At 41.5% G+C, this 21,470-nt stretch overlaps 1 protein-coding gene across 2 annotated transcripts in view; it reads left to right on the forward strand.

The window, feature by feature from the left end:
• The window catches only part of LOC110493905 (TOX high mobility group box family member 2), a 141,347-nt gene that overhangs the window by 13,403 nt on the left and 106,474 nt on the right, over window positions 1-21,470 (forward strand). The window lies entirely within an intron of this gene.

The raw sequence follows: 21,470 nt of genomic DNA on the forward strand, positions 1-21,470 counted from the left end.
GGATGGGGAGCGTTGCTGCACAGCAATTGTCAGGTCTCTCCAGAGATGTTCGATCAGGTTCAAGTCCGGGCTCTGGCTGGGCTGCTCAAGGACATTCAAAGACTTGTCCCGAAGCAACTCCTGCGTTGTTTTCGATGTGTGCTTAGGGTCGTTGTCCTGTTGGAAGGTGAACCTTCGACCCAGTCTGAGGTCCTGAGCCCTCTGGAGCAGGTTTTCATCAAGGATCTCTCTGTACTTTGCTCTGTTAATTTTTCCCTCGATCCAAACTAGTCTCCCAGTCCCTGCTGCTGAAAAACATCTCCACAACATGATGCTGCCACCACCATGCTTCACCATAGGGATGGTGCAAGGTTTCCTCCAGACGCATTCAGGCCAAAGAGTTCAATCTTGGTTTCATCAGACCAGAGAATCTTGTTTCTCAAAGTCTGAGAGTCCTTTAGGTGCCTTTTGGCAAACTCCAAGTGGGCTGTCATGTTCCTTTTACTGAGGAGTGACTTCCGTCTGGCCTCTCTACCATAAAGACCTGATTGGTGGAGTGCTGCAGAGTTGGTTTTCCTTCTGGCAGGTTCTCCCATCTCCACAGAGGAACTCTAGAGCTCTGCTAAATTGACCATCGGGTTCTTGGTCACCTCTCTGACCAAGGCCCTTCTCCTCAGATTGCTCAGTTTGGCTGGGCGGCCAGCTCTAGGAAGTGTCTTGGTGGTTCCAAACTTTTTCCATTTAAGAATGATGGAGGCCACTGTGTTTTGAGGGACCTTCAATGCTGCAGAAATGTTTTGGTACCCTTCCCCAGATTTGCTCCGACACAATGCTGTCTCAGAGCTCCTTGGACAATTCCTTTGACCTAATGTCTTGGTTTTTGCTCTATATATATATATGCTGAATTAAGCTTTTCTGATAAAGGATAGTTCTGTATAAACTATAATCAATAGTACAGTCCGTTGTCATAAAGATTATAAATGCTTCTAAGAGTTCTGTAAGCCTTCTAGTAGTAGTCAGGCATTATATTTATGCCATAGGTCTTGTGATCTCTATCTCAAGTTTCAATTGCTACAGATTTGTTTTTAAATCAGTAAGGAACAATGAGATGTATTGCTAATGTCACTGTGTCGGGGCTCTCTGTGTTCCCCATGCTGTGACTTAAGACTGCTCAATAAGCCAGGGGCCACATCGGTTTGGTCCTCTGCCACGTCTCCATGTCTAGTGTATGGTTTTCCTGCCTGTGTATCACTCACACGGCTACTGTTCCTTCAGACATGCTTAGGTTAAGGTAAAACTTGCATATTTTGGTTTGTTGAAATGTTGCTGTCTTTATTATTTTGTCTCTCCCAGAAATGCTATATATTGAGTTGATATTGCTCCTGCTTCTGCTTTTTGTCTCCTACTATTGCTGATTGGAATGTGATGTGTCGGTGTAGCCGAGATGGGAGTGTGTTCAAAATGCAAACAGGGGCATTGCTTTCTCGTCGCCGGTTTCACTTCATCTTTTAAACAAAGGCATTGACATTTGGCTCTGCTTTCTGAGAATTGCGCTCTGACAGATTGTATATGCGTGTGGGTAGCTGTTCATAATGCAGGCACTAAAAGTTGGCCGTCAGAACTGGGTTTTTGCCCTGCCGAAACACTATGTAAATGTGCTTATTTAAAGGCATCTTTATTGTGTCATCTAGAATCTAGATGGTTAGTAAAAGCGGCTCCTTTTGCTATCTGTAAGCCTACTTTTCCTCAGGACTTTACCCAGAATCAATTACGAAGATTGGCTAAGTCAATTCAGTGTCTTGTTTTCTTTGCACCCCGTTGCTCACAGGAAATAATTACACCCCGTTCAAATACGAGTCGGTGTGAAAACGGCTCGAGGGTCACCGATATTATGCCGGATACTTCAATTGCCTTAGGACCCGATGTTGAGCTGCGCATAGCCGTCCGCTCAACTGCCTGTGAATGTTATATGCCCTGCGATGCCATAATTGCCTATTTGTAGAAGGGAGGGAATCTGAGGTTACAGTTTGACTTAGCAGTTAAGAATAGTCGGAGGGATTATTAACGCTTTGCAAGGAAGCTCATTTAAACATTCCTTTGATGTTTCATCAGGGAGATCAGATCAATCGGAACTCTTATCCCACTATATGGGTCAGCAATGATGGAAATGATGAATGCACTGGCAGATGAAGCACCGAGAGGAGTATTTTGACGAGTGAATTTAGGTTATTTTGTATTTGTCAATGGGGGTCAGTGTGAGTGGTGTGAGTGATTACAGTAATTCCTTTCACAGCTCGGCTGTATAAAAACTTGACCTCCCTGGCTCCTTAAGCTGTAGTTTCTCCCCACCTGAAATCTTCTCTGATAGAACCCAAAGGACTCAGATGAGAATAAATTGAAATGTTTGCTTTTTTTGGATGTGGCCCCCAACTCTGTACAAACTGCACCTAATGAAATAGCTGTAACATATTGTCAGGTTTTCACTGACACCGGCCTCTCTCAATCAGGTGGGTTTTTGGCAGGCGATGTCTGTTCCCTGGGTGCGACACTTTAATACTATGTTAATTGAGTTCAAAGGAAGCTTAATCAGAACATTCTAATGGAGTTACAAATTCGCTAAAACTGCTCTATTGGACTCCGATCGATGACTTGTTCACTTTTTGCTGCTATGCATAACTGTGGGAATGGGTGAATTATTTAAATTGCTCACAAAAAAGTCAAGGACGTTATTGACATGAAGAGAAGTACAGCATAGGTTAGTTGGTATGTAGCTGAGCTTGTGTGCATTTGGAATGTCATTAAATGGGTTTGGCCACGCGCCAACACGCTACTATTTTCTCCTCATTTCAAATACTACGCTCTTAAAATACCTTAAGGGAAAAGGCAGTTGAATATTTGTAATACAGCCTGCATCGTGCACTTTCAATGAGTTTCAAGATGAGTTATCCTCCGCGGTCTCCCCTTTGACATTTCAGAGGTATGCAACTTTTGAAGCATGGATTTACTGTAATCTATTTTTCATTTTCTTCTTCTATTATTGATGTGTGTTTGAGTTATACACTGTAAATGGAGTTATTTTATTTTGCCACGCCATATCGTAAATTGCGAGGCCATGTTGCAAAAATATACCTTTGTTATAATTTGTATATATTGTTGCATGTAAATCCTAGTAACCCATACTAGAATACTCGTAATAATTGTTTTCCAAATCATTTATCCACTCTAGGCCCCCCAACCCCCTGACAAACAAGCCACTGTCGTGGGATTGTTAGCTCATCGCTCTCATTCTGTCTCACTTCAGCATGTTGGTCTGGCATCAGCAAAATCGTCAGGAAACTTCAAAGTTGCAGAGGAAATGGGGAGGGAGGTTTTGCCTGGCCACTGTGCCCAGGTTAATTAGGCCACATTGTTGACAAAAAAGGCAGATGCTGCTGACAATGCGGCCATCGTCGTCGAGGCAGAGGACAAGCATGTGTAGCCTATGTATCTGACGCTGTCTGGTCAAAAAGAGTATGGCATGTCATAGTCTTTTTGACCATACAGCATCAGATAGATGGGCTACTTATCCACTGAACACAAATATGCAACATGCAACAATTTCAAAGATTTTACTGTTACAGTTCGTATGAGGAAATCAGTCAATTTAAATAAATTCATGAGGCACTAATCTATGGATTTCACAAGATTGGGTATACAGGTACATTGAAAACAGGTTGGAGCATGAATCAGAATCAGAAAACCAGTCAGTATCTGGTGTGACCACCATTTGCCTCATACAGCAGGACACATCTCCTTCGCATAGAGTTGATCAGGCTGTTGATTGTGGCCTGTGGAATGTTCCGCTCCTCTTCAATGGCTTTGCGTAGTTGCTGGATATTGGCGGGAACTGGAACATGCTGGCGTACACGTCGATCCAGAGCATCCCAAACATGCTCAATGGGTGACATGCCTGGTGAGTATGCAGGCCATGGAAGAACTGGGATATTTTCAGATTCCATGAATTGTGTACAGATCTTTGCAACAAGGTGCACCTGTGTAATGATCATGCTGTTTAATCAGCTTCTTGATATGCCACACCTGTCTGGTGGATGGATTATATTGGCAAAGGATAAATGCTCACTAATAGGGATGTAAGCAAATTTGTGCACAACATTTGAGAGAAACAAGCTTTTTGTGCATATGGAACATTTCTGGGATCCTTTATTTCAAGCTCATGAAACATGGGACCAACACTTTACATGTTGCGTTTCGATCGTTGTTCAGTATTCTAAGACAGATGGGAGTTGTTTCACTCGCTCGGATGCTATCGCTGGTGAGATCGTTTCAGCCACAGAGCACTCTTTGGATGCTGGAATTGTTTTGGATGAACATGTGAAGGTAACCTAGTTTTTAAAATGATTTGTTTGACAAGCAGATGATGAAAACATCATGACTGGTTGTGTTCGTGGCACATTAAAAGGTAATACATCTTTATTGACTGGCCTCGGCCTGGGGCCTCCAAATGACTGAATCCGCCCCTGACGCTTTAATATTATTTTAATTGAGTTCAAAGGAAGCTAATCAGAACATTCTATTGGACTCCGATCGACGACTGGTTCGTTTCTCCTGTTCACTTTTTGCTGCTATGCATAACTGTGGGAGTCAGTGAATTATTTAAATTACTTACAAAAAGTCAAGGACGTTATTGACATGAAGAGAAGTACAGCATAGGTTAGTTGGTATGTAGCTGAGCTTGTGTGCATTTGGAATGTCATTAAATGGGTTTGGCCACGCGCCAACACGAAACAATTTTCTCCTCATTTCAAATACTACGCTGTTAAAATACTGTACCTTAAGGGAAAAGGCAGTTGAATATTTGTAATACAGCCTCCATCGTGCACTTTCAATGAGTTTCAAGATGAGTTATCCTCCGCGGTCTCCCCTTTGACATTTCAGAGGTATGCAACTTTTGAAGCACGGATTTACTGTAATCTATTTTTTTGGGGGCATTTATTTCTACTATTGATGTGTGGTTGAGTTATAAAATGTAAATGGAGTTCTCAGCATTTTCTTTTGCCATGCCATATACAGTTACTCTAGCTGTCAGTGCTAGCATACTGCAGTTAGCGCCCTCTGCTAACAAAGTAGTTCATGCAGCATGCTAATAAACGGACCAAAATGGCAACTTGAACCACGTCATTTCAAAGTAAAGATAAACTGCATGACAAAAACTCTGCAAAACTGCATGACTAACTCGGTCACTCAATCAAAAGTATAGCCCTCGCTTAACAAGAAGACTATGGCCATATCTATAGAATGTCTAGAACTCAACCATGTTCTTAACAAGAAGACTACGGCCATATCTATAGAATGTCTAGAACTCAACCATGTTCTTAACAAGAAGACTACGGCCATATCTATAGAATGTCTAGAACTCAACCATGTTCTTAACAAGAAGACTACGGCCATATCTATAGAATGTCTAGAACTCAACCATGTTCTTAACAAGAACACCAATGGCCAAGAGGGGAGAATAGTGCAGTCCGAAAGGTACAACTATACGGTCGGTATAAACCACGAGCAAGTGCAATATACTGCAGGCCATTAACACCAGTGCAAAACTCATTAACTGCAAGTGTAAGATGGAGCTCTTCCAGAATGAAGATAGACATATTTAAATTGACAGTCGGGATATACAGTATGCGTTTTTAGAAAGGACAATGGCATCGTTTCTTCATTTGATCTGAACTTAAAGCGAACAAAAACATCGCTTCAGATATATGTCGAAAATATTTCCTTGTGGTTTTGTGGCTATTTTGATCCCAGAGGCCTCTTTACAAGCGTTTCTATAATTTCGAGGCCATGACCAAAATAGCACCTGCAATACAAGGCACTTTGTGGCGTGAAAATGGCCTCATAATGGCATTAAAAGGAACTGAGAGGCCCCGTAGATTCATTTTCACAAACGTGTGAGATACAGAGTGTGTTTTTGTTGTTCAGAAGAAACATGTTAAAATCACCTCGGATCAGCTAATATACAATCTGCAAATGGATCAAGTCTAGCCATTCAATCCAAATCTCCCAGCATGCAGCAATAATAGCTTTTCTGTGTACATGTCCTGTCAAATCAACTTATACTCCTCCAGTGATATTTTAATGTTAGTCACTGAGTTGTCGGCAGAGAAAATATGACTCCTCTATGTTACTGAGTGATTACATCATCAGAGAGTACATGGGATATACATCAGGCAGAGTAATTCCATCATTAAGCTACAGCTCTCTGCAAAACTCATATTGAACCGAACCCAAGGAGTAGGCTACATGAAGGTTGAGGGTGGAACAAATAACTGGTTGACTCTCCTATTTCAAAAGTTTTCTGAATATTTTTTTCATCCATGGTGCATCGGCAATTTCCCACACTTCCAATTCCAACGTGTTTGCTTATCTTTTTGTAGCCGTTAGCCAACACGCTTCTGTTACATCATTAATTAGAAGAAAACATTTCTTCGACGCTGCAGCTAACATACAGCTGAATTGGAGAGCCATTCTATGTGTTAGCGAGAGTCATAGGCAAGTCGTAATCCAACATCCATATGGCAAAGCCTGCTAAGTGAATCAAAAGCTGTGTATCAGTGGAACTACACTGTTCCTTGTTCTCCCTCAATGGAACTGTGCTGATTGAGCGAACGGGCAAGCGCCCATGCCAACAAGCCTTTCGGGTATAGCGTGTGTGCCATGACGCTTTCATGTCGTTGCCTTCTATGCTGAAGACAACCTCACATCTCAATAAGCATAGGATTTGTTTCAGCAATTTATTCGTATTTTTTTTTATCTGCCTCGACAAAAATGCTCACACGGAGACTGAATGCGTGTAGTGTGTAGGGTTGCGATAATGTCAGCGATTTGAACTCAGGCCCTGGAACATACATGAAAGTAGGGGTTTGAATGGCTGAAACAGAAAAGCCCACGAGCCCTAAGCTGAAGTATACAGTAGTAGTTATTGCGTTCATATTTTAGAGGAAACCACTAAAGTAGTGGTTGTGATAATTCACTGAGCGAGGAAATGAGGTTGATAACAATTAGCGTTTCAAAGAGGAAACCATTCTGCATTTCTGTTCATTTAACTCTGATTTTAACTTAAAGATAGAGTTATCTTATTATTATTATTTTTATTTTTTAAAAGCTTTGCATGTTGTATTTAGCCATGCCATCTACTCTACTACAGTACATAGTAGAAGAAAATACTACGACTGTAGCTAGCTCCATCTCAGCCATTTTAAAATCAATGGAGACAAACATATCTTCACATAAAACACTCAGTGCTGTGTAGCAAATACAAATAGACACATGAAACACAGTATTGTTGGGTTTACTTAGCAACATGGCTCACTTTCTCTGAAAAGCATTTCTCTGGGCTTCTCTTGGTGGTGGGATTGTTGAAAGGGAAGTCCATTAAAGTGCATTTTAATGTAGCTTCTGTGTAAAGCCTGAGAGAGAGAGAGAGATAGAGAGAGAGAGAGATAGAGAGAGAGAGAGAGAGAGAGAGAGAGAGAGAGAGAGAGAGAGAGAGAGAGAGAGAGAGAGAGAGAGAGAGAGAGAGAGAGAGAGAAATTGATCTGGAACTCCTCTCAGAACACAGTGCATTTAGGGGAATGAAATTTACTGATGCTCCTCTGTTTGAAGATGTGGTAATGACTGCTGGTATACAGGGGCTGAGAGGGCATTTCCTACTACAGAGTAACCTACACAAACCAACAGTAGTACTGCTGAATCTGTACTAAGCCTCTCAGAGAAGCTATACAATATCTGTCAACCTCTGGCCTGGTTAATGTCACGGCTCGCATATTGTTTCATCTGATACATCTAGGTTGTTACAGCGCCTTCAGAAAGTATCTCACAGCTCTTTGACTTTTTCCACATTTGTTGTGTTACGGCCTGAATTTAAAATGGATTACATGGAGATGTTTTGTCACTGGCGTATATACAATACCCCATAAAGGGAAATTATGTTTTTAGAAATTTTTACAAATGAATTACAAATGAAAAGCTGAAATGTCTTGAGTCAATAAGTAATCAACCCCTTTGTTATGGCAAGCCTTAAAAACGTTCAGGAGTAAAAATGTGCTTAAAAAGCCACATAATAAGGTGCATGGTCTCACTCTGTGTGCAATAATAGTGTTTAGCATGATTTTTGAATGACTACCTCATCTCTGTACCCCGCACATACAGTTATCTGTAAGGTCCCTCAGTCGAGCAGTGAATTTCCATCACAGAGTCAACCACAAAGACCAGGGAGGTTTTCCAATGCCTCGCAAAGAAGGTCACATATTGGTAGATGGGTCAAAATAAAAAAAGTAGACATTGAATATTCCTTTGAGCATGGTCAAGTTATTAATTACACTTTGGATGATGTATCAAAACAAATAGTCATTACAAAGATACAGGCATCCTTCCTAACTCAGTTAACAGAGAGGAAGGAAACCGCTCAGGGATTTCACCATGAGGCCAATGCTGACTTTAAACATGGCTGTGATAGGATAAAACTGAGGATGGATCAACAACATTGTAGTTACTCCATAATACTAACCTAAGTGACAGAGTGAAAAGAAGGAAGCCTTAAAAATATTCCACAACAGTCATCCTGTTTGCAATAAGGCAGTAAAATAATACTGCAAAAAATGTGGCAAAGCAATTCACTTTTTGTCCTGAATACAAAGTGTTATATTTGGGGCAAATCCAATACAACACATTACTGATTAGCACTCTCCATATCTTCAAGCATAGTGGTGGCTGCACAATGTTATGGGTATGTTTGTAATCTTTAAGGACTGGGAAGTTTTTCAGGATAAAAAATAAATAGAATGGAGCTAAGCACAGGCAAAATCCTAGAAGAAAACCTGGTTCAGTCTGTTTTCCACCAGACACTGGGAGATGAATTTACCTTTCAACAGGACAATAACCTCAAACACAAGGTTCCTGAGTGGCGGAGTTAGTGTTTTGACTTAAATCTACCTGAAAATCTATGTCAAGACTTAGTTGTCTAGCAATGATCAAAAAACAATTTGACAGAGCTTGAAGAATTTCGAAAAGAATAATGGACAAATATTGTACAATCCAGGTGTGCAAAGCTCTTAGAGACTTACCTAGAAAGACTCACAGCTGTAATTTCTGCCAAAGGTGACTTACATTTATTGACTCAGGGGTGTGAATACTTGTGTACATTAGATATTTCTGTACTTAATTTTCAATAAACGTGCAAACATTTCTGAAAACATATTTCCACTTTGTCATTATGGTATATTGTGTGTAGATGGGTAATTTAAATGAAAAAAAATCAGACTGCAACACAACAAAACGTGGAATAATCAAGGGGTATGAATTCTTTCTGAAGGCACTGTATGTCTAGTTATAATGAAGTGCATAGACACACATGTACTGGCTTGGTCATTCAGATACTTGAGAGTGTGCTTATTTATATTACAGCATGTTGGATGACTGCCATTCATATTCCATTCACCCAGTTCAATGTAACATCGATAGGTTTAGGCTACTACATGATACTCAAATGTTCCCTATACTCACCATGAGGTTGCTACAACTCAGCCTATGAATAAAAGTTTACAACGTAAGTCGAGAGAAACATTTGAGATGACAGACAGTGACACATGGACAGACAATGACACATTCAATACTGCCTTGCACACTCTTGCCTGCATCTAGCTTATCTAGGGTATAATCATTAGTCCAACAGTTGCAAATTAGAGTTTCAATTGGACAAATTCAGGTATTTTCATCCCTGTTTCGTTTGCTTCCGTCTAAGAAACATTTTTCAACAGAATCGGCAAAATGAATATACCCCTGAGCACGCATAAACACAGGTCACTTTCATTGTAGCCCCTTTGTATTCCTTCTCGCCTCAATGCACTCTCTTCCTCTCACCGTTCCCTTCATTTGTGGACTTCAATGCACAAACACATCAGCTGCATGTGACCAGGCAAAAAAAAACTTTCCAAGCCAAACCATGTCATAACCGCTACACACAGCCCACATTGTTGCCTCCATATTAGCTAAAGTAACGTCCTAGTCGAATGCATTAGTAAACCCGCTACAATCATGCAGCAACATTACAGTGTACAGTCAGTAAGCAGTTACACCGGCGGGCCCGGTGGCAATACATTAATAAAACCAAAAGCTTACCTTGATTTGGAAGAGTTCCAGTGTTGTGTTGGATAGTCATAGCCAGCTAGCTAACATAGCATCTCTCTGTTTGAGCTGGGTGTTTTGAGTAACTAAACTAGCCAGCTGCAATTTCTAGCTAAGTAAGAGAAACTGAAATTAATTTTTTTAAACAAAATCTCTCACTCGCTCTTTCTCTCTGTTGCTTCTCCTTCATTGTTGAAGAAATTAATTTGTTCAAAACTGTTCAACTATTGTCTTTCTCTCTCTTTGAGTCAACTACTCACCACATTTTATGCACTGCAGTGCTAGCTAGCTGTAGCTTATGCTTTCAGTACTAGATACATTTTCTGATCCTTTGATTGGGTGGACAACATGTCAGTTCATGATGCAAGAGCTCTGATAGGTTGGAGGACAACCTCCGGATGTTGCCATAATTACTGTGTAAGTCTATGGAAGGGGGTGAGAACCAAGAGTCTCCTAGGTTTGTATTGAAGTCAGTGTACCAAGAGGAGGACGGAAGCTAGCTGTCCTCCGGCTACACCATGGTGAGTGCTGTTGAGGCAGTGTGAGGTGAGTGCTGTTAAAACAGTGTGTTTTGAACAATTATTTGATGGCGTGAATATATTTAGTATAGTTTTCTCTAAACAGGATAACTTTTTCAATGTTTTAACATTTTTATTTTTATGAAATTCACTGAGGAGGATGGTCCTACACACACACACACACACACACACACACACACACACACACACACACACACACACACACACACACACACACTTTTTCTTTCTCTCTCTTTAGTGTACCACTGCTAGTACCTCTGTTTGAGCAAAGACTCCACAGGAACAGAATACACATTGGATGGTACAATATTTGCTTGCTCATGCTTTGGTTTCTTAGGGAGGTTGACAGAGAGGTTGTGCAATCATGAATAGAGAGTAGTCAGAACAGGTGGGCATTGTACCCCTTCACCCTGGCATGGAACGTCTGACATCAGTAAGAGTTAAAGTAGGGGGATCCATGTTAGCACCTTTCTGTCATCTTGATTTGACTCTCAAAGAGTGCCCCATATAGCCTTCCATGACTAGTCTCCTCAGTACTGTACAGAGCATGGGGATTTAGGGTAGCATGCTACACAGTATTGCTAGGCTGCACAGTATAGCCTAGCCTTCCATAACTTGCATTCTCAGTACTTTAAAGAGCATGGGGATTTAGCATAGCATGCTAGAGTAGCGCTAGTCTGCACGCTCACAAGTACCAGAGTACAAAGGGGACAACACGGTAAACAGGCTTCATGCATCTTAAGGTGACGGCTGAGCTAATTGAGGATTATCAGTTAATAGCTGTGGGTGGTGTTTTTCTCTGAGAGGAACAAGCCCTCCCGCGCTTCAGAGGCCTCGCTCTCTCTCTATCTTTTTCAATACTCTCTCTCTCTCTCTTCCTTCTTTCTCTCCCTCTCTTTTGCTCTACCTTTCTCTTCTACCTCTCTATTCATTCCCTGTCTCTGTCTCTTTTCTCTCTCTCCCTGTCTCTCTCATCAGGCGATATTGGTTGCAATTGCAGAACTAAGTGGCTGTGACAACATTCGCAGACGCTCCAGCTGCGACAGATTTATTGAGTTATTAAAGTAATCTACTGTGATTAAAAATGCTAATTTTCCCTAAATCATTTGTGAGTTTACATCTTCTTTTTTTATTAGCTGATTTAATTACATGGAAAATGAAACAAGGACCGATGATTCAATCTTCACCAGCAATTGCCTTTCCTTAACAAATATGAATTACTCCAGGATGCTGGAAATACTGAACGGTTTAGTAAAAAATGGAAATGACAGTTTGCACAGCCGGCTGGCTTATGAATTGGTTTAATTAAGCGTTTACAGTGTCATTGAAGTGAAGGTATATACTATATGTTTGTCTGCCATTTGGGATGCGTTGTTAGTGTTGTTTGTCTATCTTTTCTGCAATTCAACCTCAGGGTAATAATCCAGAAGGGAGACAGTGAAATTAGTGAAATTATTCAGCCTTTGAAATAATTATATTACTAGTTGAGCAACCACTAGATGTGTACTTTTAGCTTCTTCTTTTGCAGAAACATGGATGTTTAAAAAAAAAAAAAAAACGCTAAATAATAGTTTTTCTTCCCACTGTTAGTGCAAACTGTGTCTTCGTCTATTTTGGATCATTTCCTTTTCCCCAGGGAAAACATTCAATGTGTATCCTCATTTTTGCAGCTCAGAATGCACTCATTTACATAAAACACAATGCTCTTATTTCATTGGACAGATTTGAGCACTGCATACTATAAAACATGCAACACTGAAATTGCAACATTTGGTTTGTGCATTCAATGGTTGTTTTAGCCGAGTTCCAATAGGCACACCCCCCCCCCAGCACCCTTTCATTTCCCACTTCTGCTTTGATCTTCATGAAAACCCCATCATTCACGCAAATGACTTTACAAATAAATAAACACGCTTTGCTCAAAGCCCTTCAACTTATCACTCAATCGCCTTTGAACATTTCTGCTGTGCAAGCCTCTCAGGCTACCACAGCACTAGCAAAACCACAGCCCCAAAATCTCAGCCGCAAATTAGAAGACAGCTTTAGAGCGAGAGAGAGAGAAACCCTTGACTCCCTTCCAGAATTTCCCATGGAGCGATCAAATGAAGAAAAAAAATCTCCATCGCATTTTTTTCCTGAACATCTAGGATCAGCTCTTTCTCTGTGGGTCAGCATAGGTAAGAATGTGTCTGGGTCTCGCTGTCAAATATGTTTTTCTTTCTATGGAATGGATTCAGTCATACTCTAGTGCCTCAGGCCCTCCAGATGTCCTAGACATAACAGAGCCTTGTCAGCTCAGTGCCTGTGCCCTAAATGGGTCACTCAGTACAGTATCACACTGCTCAGACAATGACCCCGCTGTTCGCCAGATATTAAAACACACCAGGTGGTTCTCTCTCTCAAAGTCATGGACAAATAAATACACGCCACATGTACATGTGCATGCTCGCACACACACACACACACGCGCGCGCGCACACACATGCCGCAAACACACAGATGCACACTTGCACAGACAAAGGGGTGCACACAAACATGCATCCACAAACTAAATTGTGCGTATGTGTGTGCAGTGCGCACACAGGCACAATGTGTGTGCAGTGTGCACACAGGCACAATGTGTGCACTCACTAACACACTCGCACACAAATTGAAAAGTGAGGTGTGGCAATATTTCAGGTTATAAAATCTGAATTGCTTATTTTAAATGGGCGAGTCAAAACTTCCTTTGACATTCAGATATTTCATCAAATAGCTCTGATTTTGCCAACGCCAGCTTTTAAAAAGAGGTTACGGTGGAGAGTCACGTATTTGTCCAAATGTATTGAATATAATTTTTCAGCAAGACATAAATTGAGGTATCTAAGATGCATAACCACTGAAACACAGCAGCACAAATGCATTTTTCATTGATCTGAAACACACACACACACACACACACACACACACACACACACACACACACACACACACACACACACACACACACACACACACACACAGACAGAGAGAAAGAGGAGGAGAAGAAGTTGAGGGATTTCTGATTTATGGTTTGATGACAGCCTTTCCATTTCAGTGAAGCCAGACTGCCTTTATTTTCCTTCGTCTCGTGAACCGCTCTCACATGGCCAAGTGCAGCAGTCTCCATTTCTCTCGTCTATTAATATGAGGCACACGTACACACACATGAATGCACACACACAATCACATGCACACCCGCACACACACACACAGACTCAAATATGCATGTGCACAGACATGCACACCTTCTGATTGAGAGATAAAGTTGAAGAAGGCTCTCTTAGTCAGCTGTGCATGTCCTCCTTCAGTAGTCTGACAGGCTTTCAATACCATTTACCTCACACCTTTAAGAAGTAGGGATATAGTGTTGACATTCATGAATGCATGAGTGACGGGGCAAAAATAAACAAATCTGGTCCCACTTTAAATGAAAGATAACTTTTAACTTGAAGACTAATATTAATAAAATAAGAATAATTTGGCAGGTTCTTATAGTTGTGTGTATTAAAGAGATACTCCTATACTTATGTATACTTTTTAGCCAGCAAACCAAAGTGGTCCCCCGAAAATTGCGTACTACGTCACATACAGTATGTGCAGATATGTGCTAGCTGTCACTCAAATAGCGAGGGGCTGAAGAATTAGAATTGCTAAGGGGCTGGCCCACGTAGGGGAAATTGTAGGGAAAATTACGCTGCAAAGCTTCCAGTAAACATTTGCTTTCAAAACTAGGGATTTCCTGGTTAATTGAGGTAAGACAGTAATTACGCTCATAGATTATGAATGTATGAACTACACGTTGACACATCCAGCCCAAAGAGGAAGGCTTAACAGTACTTACTAGTCGCCAAAGTTCCCGGAGCTTGTCTTTAATACTCATGTGTGGTTTAAACATGTCATTTTATTTTGCATATCCCAACTCCCCCTCGGAGAGTGGGGCCACTGCCAGGGTCTGCCATTATCAACGGCAACCCTGGAGCAATTAGGGTTAAGTGCCTTGCTCAAGGGCACAGACAGATTTTTCACCTTGTCAAGCTCTGAGATTCTAAGCTAGCGACCGTTCGGTTACTGGCCCAAAGTTAGAACCACTAGACTACCTGCCGCTGTGTTTTAAACTCCTTTATAAGACCCACGTTGATGCTTCAGAAGTCATCCATAAGGAAGTGTAATGTAAAAGGATGGTGACAGGGTTTGGTGGGAAGCAATGTAGTCCTTATATAGGGGTTATGAAGGCATCCTTCGAGCCTGGAAAAGGTATCCCTAGTTAAATATGGAACCAAGAAGGTCATTTTACCATCTCAGCGGCATCACTGTACAGCCATCAAACTGACTATAATGGCGTTTATGCTCATGCGCTAGAGTAGAATTAGGGGGAAACACTTTTATCTAGCCTTTCATCTCATTTCAGTGTTTAGCGTTGGAAATAACCTTCAGTTAGACAATGGACAATATTATCAGTGCACACTCTTAAGTGCATGTGCCATTGGTAGTCCACCGGCATGCAAGCCTTTTCTGTAATGCATTACCAGGTGCAAGTAGCTTCCAATTATACGCCACGGTGTTATGAACCAGTATCGATCCACAAGCGCATATAAAAATCATGTGCATGAATTGTGGTAGACTTCTACTTGACCATATTATTGATATCATTTGTTTTTTTACAAGGCACTTTCCATTTCTTTGTGACAAAGATTTCTTAAGAGCTTAACGCATGTATTGATTGTCTCCCTGGCATTCAACCATTTTATTTATCCGTTGTTTTACCAGGTAAGTTGACTGAGAACACGTTCTCATTTGCAGCAACGACCTAGGGAATAGTTACAGGGGAGAGGAAGGGGATGAATGAGCCAATTGTAAACTGGGGATTATTAGGTGACCGTGATGGTTTGAGGGCCAGATTGGGAATTTAGCCAGGACACCGGGGTTAACACCATTACTCTTACGATAAGTGCCATGGGATCTTTAATGACCTCAGAGAGTCAGGACACCCGTTTAACGTCCCATCCGAAAGACAGCACCCTACACAGGGCAGCAGCATTGGGATATTTTTTTTAGACCAGTGGAAAGTGTGCCTACTACTGGCCCTCCAACACCACTTCCAGCAGCATCTGGTCTCCCATCCAGGGACTGACCAGGACCAGCCCTGCTTAGCTTCAGAAGCAAGCCAGCAGTGGTATGCAGGGTGGTATGCTGCTTGGCATTCAAAGACACAATGAAACATTTAACCTGACAAGGACACGCAGAAACATTGAACCTGACAAAGACACACTGAAACATTCAACCTGACAAAGACACACTGATAGGTTCAACCTGACAAAGAATCACTGAAACATTCAACCTGACAAAGACACACTGAAACATTCATCCTGACAAAGACACACTGATAGGTTCAGCCTGACAAAGAATCACTGAAACGTTCAACCTGACAAAGACACACTGAAACATTCAACCTGATAAAGACACATTGAGGCATTCAACCTGACAAAGACACACAAACATTCAACCATTCAAAACACTGAAACATTCAACCTGACAAAGACATACTGATACGTTCAACCTGACAAAGAATCACAGAAACATTCAACCATTCAAAACACTGAAACATTCAACCTGACAAAGACATACTGAAGCACTCAACTTGTCAAAGACACACTGATACGTTCAACCTGACAAAGACATACTGATACGTTCAACCTGACAAAGACATACTGATACGTTCAACCTGACAAAGACATACTGATACGTTCAACCTGACAAAGACACACGGAAGCATTCAAACAGACAAAGACAACCTGAAACAGATCTTTTTTGACAGCGTTTGAACAAAATGAATTCATCACATACACAGTTTAGCAGATTTGTTATAGCGGGTGCAGCAAAATACTTGTGTTACTAGGTCCTAACAGTGCAGTAAAATACTTGTGTTACTAGGTCCTAACAGTGCAGTAAAATAATTGTGTTACTAGGTCCTAACAGTGCAGTAAAATACTTGTGTTACTAGGTCCTAACAGTGCAGCAAAATACTTGTGTTACTAGGTCCTAACAGTGCAGCAAAATACTTGTGTTACTAGGTCCTAACAGTGCAGCAAAATACTTGTGTTACTAGGTCATAACAGTGCAGTAAAATGTCAAACAAGTACACAAATAATCTAAACAAAAAACAAGAAATAAAGAAATGGCAGAACTAATCCAATCAACAACCCAAATAACACTGTATCAATAATCCAAATGCAATCGATGCACATATACACCAGACATATATACTAAGAATGATGTGTACAGCAGAAGATATATGTCAAGTGTCCAGTATATAAATATGCGGTGTGTATAAACAATGTAACAAAAATGCAATGTACAGCAATAGATATATTTAGAATGAGCTATGTTGAGAAAACTGTATATACAGTTGAAGTCGGAAGTTTACAAACACTTAGGTTGGAGTCATTAAAACTTGTTTTTCAACCACTCCACAAATGTCTTGTTAACAAACTATAGTTTTGGCAAGTCGGTTAGGATATCAACTTTGTCCATGACGCAAGTAATTTTTTACAACTATTGTTTACATACAGATTATTTCACTTATAACTCAATGTAACACAATTCCAGTGGGTCAGAGGTTTACATACACTAAGGTGACTGTGCCTTCAAACAGCTTGGAAAATTCCCCCAAAATGATGTCATGGCTTTAGAAAATTCTGATAGGCTAATGGCCATCATTGGAGTCAATTGGAGGTGTACCTGTGGATATATTTCAAGGCCTACCTTCAAACTCAGTGCCTCTTTGCTTGACATCATGGGAAAATCAAAAGAAATCAACCAAGACCTCAGAAAAAAATAGGAGAACTCCACAAGTCTGGTTCATCCTTGGGAGCAATTTCCAAACGCCTGAAGGTACCACGTTCGTCTGTACAAACAATAGTACACAAGTATAAACACCATGGAACCATGCAGCCGTCATACCGCTCAGGAAAGAGACGCATTCTGTCTCCTAGAGATGAACGTACTTTGGTGCGAAAAGTGCAAATCAATCCCAGAACAACAGCAAAGGATCTTGTGAAGATGCTGGAGGAAACAGGTACAAAAGTATCTATATCCACAGAAAAACGAGTCCTATGTCGACATAATCTGAAAGGTCGCTCAGCAAGGAAGAAGCCACTGCTCCAAAATCGCCATAAAAAAGCCAGACTACGGTTTGCAATTGCACATGGGGACAAAGATTGTACTTTTTGTCCTCTAGTCTGATGAAACAAAAATAGAACTGTTTGGCCATAATGACCATCATTATGTTTGGAGGAAAAAGGGGGCGGCTTGCAAGCCGAAGAACACCATCCCAACCGTGAAGCATGGGGGTGGCAGCATCATGTTGTGGGGGTGGCAGCATCATGTTGTGGGGGTGCTTTGCTGCAGGAGAGACTGGTGCACTTCACAAAATAGATGGCATCATGATGCAGGACAATTATGTGGATATATTGAAGCAACATCTCATCAGTCAGGAAGTTAAAGCTTGGTCGCAAATGGGTCTTCCAAATGGACAATGACCCCAAGCATACTTCCAAAGTTGTGGCAAAATGGCTTAAGGACAACAAAGTCAAGGTATTGGAGTGGCGATCACAAAGCCCTGACCTCAATCCTATAGAAAATGTGTGGGGAGGACTGAATAAGCGTGTGCGAGCAAGGAGGCCTACAAACCTGACTCAGTTACACCAGCTCTGTCAGGAGGAATGGGCCAAAATTCACCCAACTTATTGTGGGAAGGTTGTGGAAGGCTACCCGAAACGTTTGACCCAAGTAAAAAAAATTAAAGGCAATGCTACCAAATACTAATGGAGTGTATGTAAACTTCTAAACACTGGGAATGTGATGAAAGAAGTAAAAGCTGAAATAAATCATTCTCTCTACTATTATTCTGACATTTCACATATTTAAAATAAAGTGGTGATCCTAACTGACCTAAGACAGGGAATTCTTACTAGGATTAAATGTCAGGAATTGTGAAAAACGGAGTTTAAATGTATTTGGTTAAGGTGTATGTAAACTTCCGACTTCAATTGTAAATACACAGTGTGAAAAACAGCATAAAAAGAACCAGGAAGTGTCTAGTGTTTAATGTCTCTATTTATAAATGGTACAGCAGTGTTGTGTGTGTGTGTGTGTGTTTGTGCGTGCGTGCGTGTGTGTGTGTTTATGCCTGTGTGTATGAGGCTTGTGAGAGTGTGTGGGAGTATGTGTGCAAAAAAGTATTTAAGGTGCAGGACTGCGTCCTGGGGAGGTAGACGGCTTATGATGGCTGTTCAACAGTCTGATGGCCTGGTGATAGAAGCTGTTTCCAAGCCTGTACCGTCTGCCAGACGGCATTAGAGTGAACAGTCTGTTGCCCGGGTGGCTGAGGTCCTTAATGATCTTCTTGTCCTTCCTTCGACATAGAGTGCTCTAAATGACCTGGAGGGCAGGCAGTGTGCCCCCATTGGAGCACACTGTGGTGTCGATGTCATGGGGCCATTTCAGGTCCTCAGTGATGTGCACCCCGAGGAACTTGAAGCTTTTGACCCTCCCCACTGTAGCCCCGTCGATGTGGATGAGGGCGTGCTCTCTGATCTGTCTCCTGTAGTCCACGATCAACTCCTTGGTTTTGTTGAGGTTGAGGGAGAGGATATTGCCCTGGCACCACTCTGCCAGCTCCAACCTCCTCCCTGTGGGCCGTCTCGTTGTTGTTGCCTAACCTCACCACTTGGGGTCGGCCCGACATGAAGTCCAGGAACCAGTTGCACAGGGATGAGTTCAGACCCAGGGCCCTGAGTTTAGTGACAAGCTTCGGGGGCGCTATGGTGTTGAAAGCTGAGCTGTAGTCGATGAACCACATTCTCACGTAGGTGTTCCTCTTTTCCAGGTGGGATAGGGTGGTGTGTGGTGCAATGGCGATTGTGTCATCCATGGATCTGTTGGGGCAGAATGCAAGTTGTAGGGGTAAGGCGGGAGGTGATATGGTCCTTGACTAGCCTCTCAGGATGACAAAAGTGAGTGCTACGGAGCGGTAGTCATTTAGTTCAGTTCCCATAGCTTGCCTGGAACAGTGGTGGACATCTTAAGCATGTGAGGACAACAGACTGCGATAGGGAGCGATTGAATAAAGTGTATCTGCACCAGGAATGGTCTCAAATGAACACCTAAAGAAATCCAACGCTAAACCCTCCAAAGACCTAAAGGACAAGGGGACTAGTGACAAATTGGAATATGAACAATTTGGTTAAAAAAAAAGTAGTTATGACACGTAAAAGGCGGAACCCTTTGAACCTAACGATGAAGAGAAATGTCAAAGTGAGAATGGCAGGAAACGTGCAAGTGACAAGGAAAAAGCTGGCCTTGGTATTCTAGAGCTGCTAGCGAGGTAAAAAAAAAAAGGCAGGGGCAAGAAGGCAGGAAACCAGTGGATGGTGGCCTCTAGTAGGAATGTCTTCTGGAGACCAGAGATAAGAGACTTAACTCTCTCCTGTCTGAAACGTTTCCCCGTTAACATCGCGACGTGCCCAGATATCTTAAATGTGAAGATAGTCCATGCAGAGAAGACACGGGGGATGGCATCAGTGATTTGCATGTTGGATGTGTAGATTTTCATCAGGTTGTGTCTTGTTGCAGAGCAGGTGTATAAAAAGGTTATAGTGGCGATCAATGATCTGAAACACATGAAGGTTCAGATAGAAATACATAATGTAGAAGATAATTGTAATTACTTCGCCACCATGGCCTATTTATTTCCTTAATTAACTTACCTCATTTGCACTCACTGTATATAGACGTTTTGTTTTATTTTGTTCTACTGTATTATTGACTGTATGTTTTGTTTATTCCATGTGTAACTCTGTGTTTTGTATATGTCGAATTGCTACGCTTTATCTTGGCCAGGTCGCAGTTGCAAATGAGAACTTGTTCTCAACTAGCCTACCTGGTTAAATAAAGGTGAAACAAAATAAATAAATAAAAACAAACATACAGTACCTATCTGACATTAAGACTAAGGAACTTGGTCAGCTCTTTTTGTGACATTTCTATCTCCAACCTTCTGCAACTTTTGCCTACTGAACTTGGTCCTGGTGTATTGATACATTGTATGGTTAAGTCTGAAATGGCACCCTATTCACTATGTAGTGCACTACATTTGAACAGAGCCCTGGGCCCTGGTCAAAAGTAGTGCACTACATGGGAATAGGGGACCATTTCAAACAGATCCTATGTATGTATGTCTACAGAGCTCTCTCTCTCTCTCACCTCCTCTTGACATTGAGGTAATGAGTGAGAATGGAAAGCACCGCAGCAGAGGGGTGATGGGCAGTTGTTCTCCAGGTTGAAATAATGGAAGTCAGACAATAAACACAGGGCTTATCAGAGCTGAAGCAGAGCTTCCAACCCGATAGGGGCCATATTACAGAGGCCTTTGCAAAAAATGTGACCCTTTCCAGAGTATTTTGTCCACTCGGGTACTGAAATAATGGACGTGATAGGGAGGATGCTGGAGCTATCTAAAAGTGTTTTGTCGCCCCGACATTCACTTCTCTATCACATCCATTAAGTACCCTTTTACCGATTTAACCATAAACAACTTTCTCCGATTGCTAGATATTGACATAGGTCTGATGTTACAGTATTATTGCGTACTTTTTTGAATTGGATTATGTGTTGTGGTCTAACAGAAAAGACAAACCAGCACTGATATCAAACACTAGAAAACAGCAAGGCAATTCAAGAGACTCACTT

Source organism: Oncorhynchus mykiss, chromosome 17 (assembly GCF_057628025.1).
Source record: "Oncorhynchus mykiss isolate SJ-2025 chromosome 17, ASM5762802v1, whole genome shotgun sequence".
Classification (NCBI taxonomy): Eukaryota; Metazoa; Chordata; class Actinopteri; order Salmoniformes; family Salmonidae; genus Oncorhynchus; species Oncorhynchus mykiss.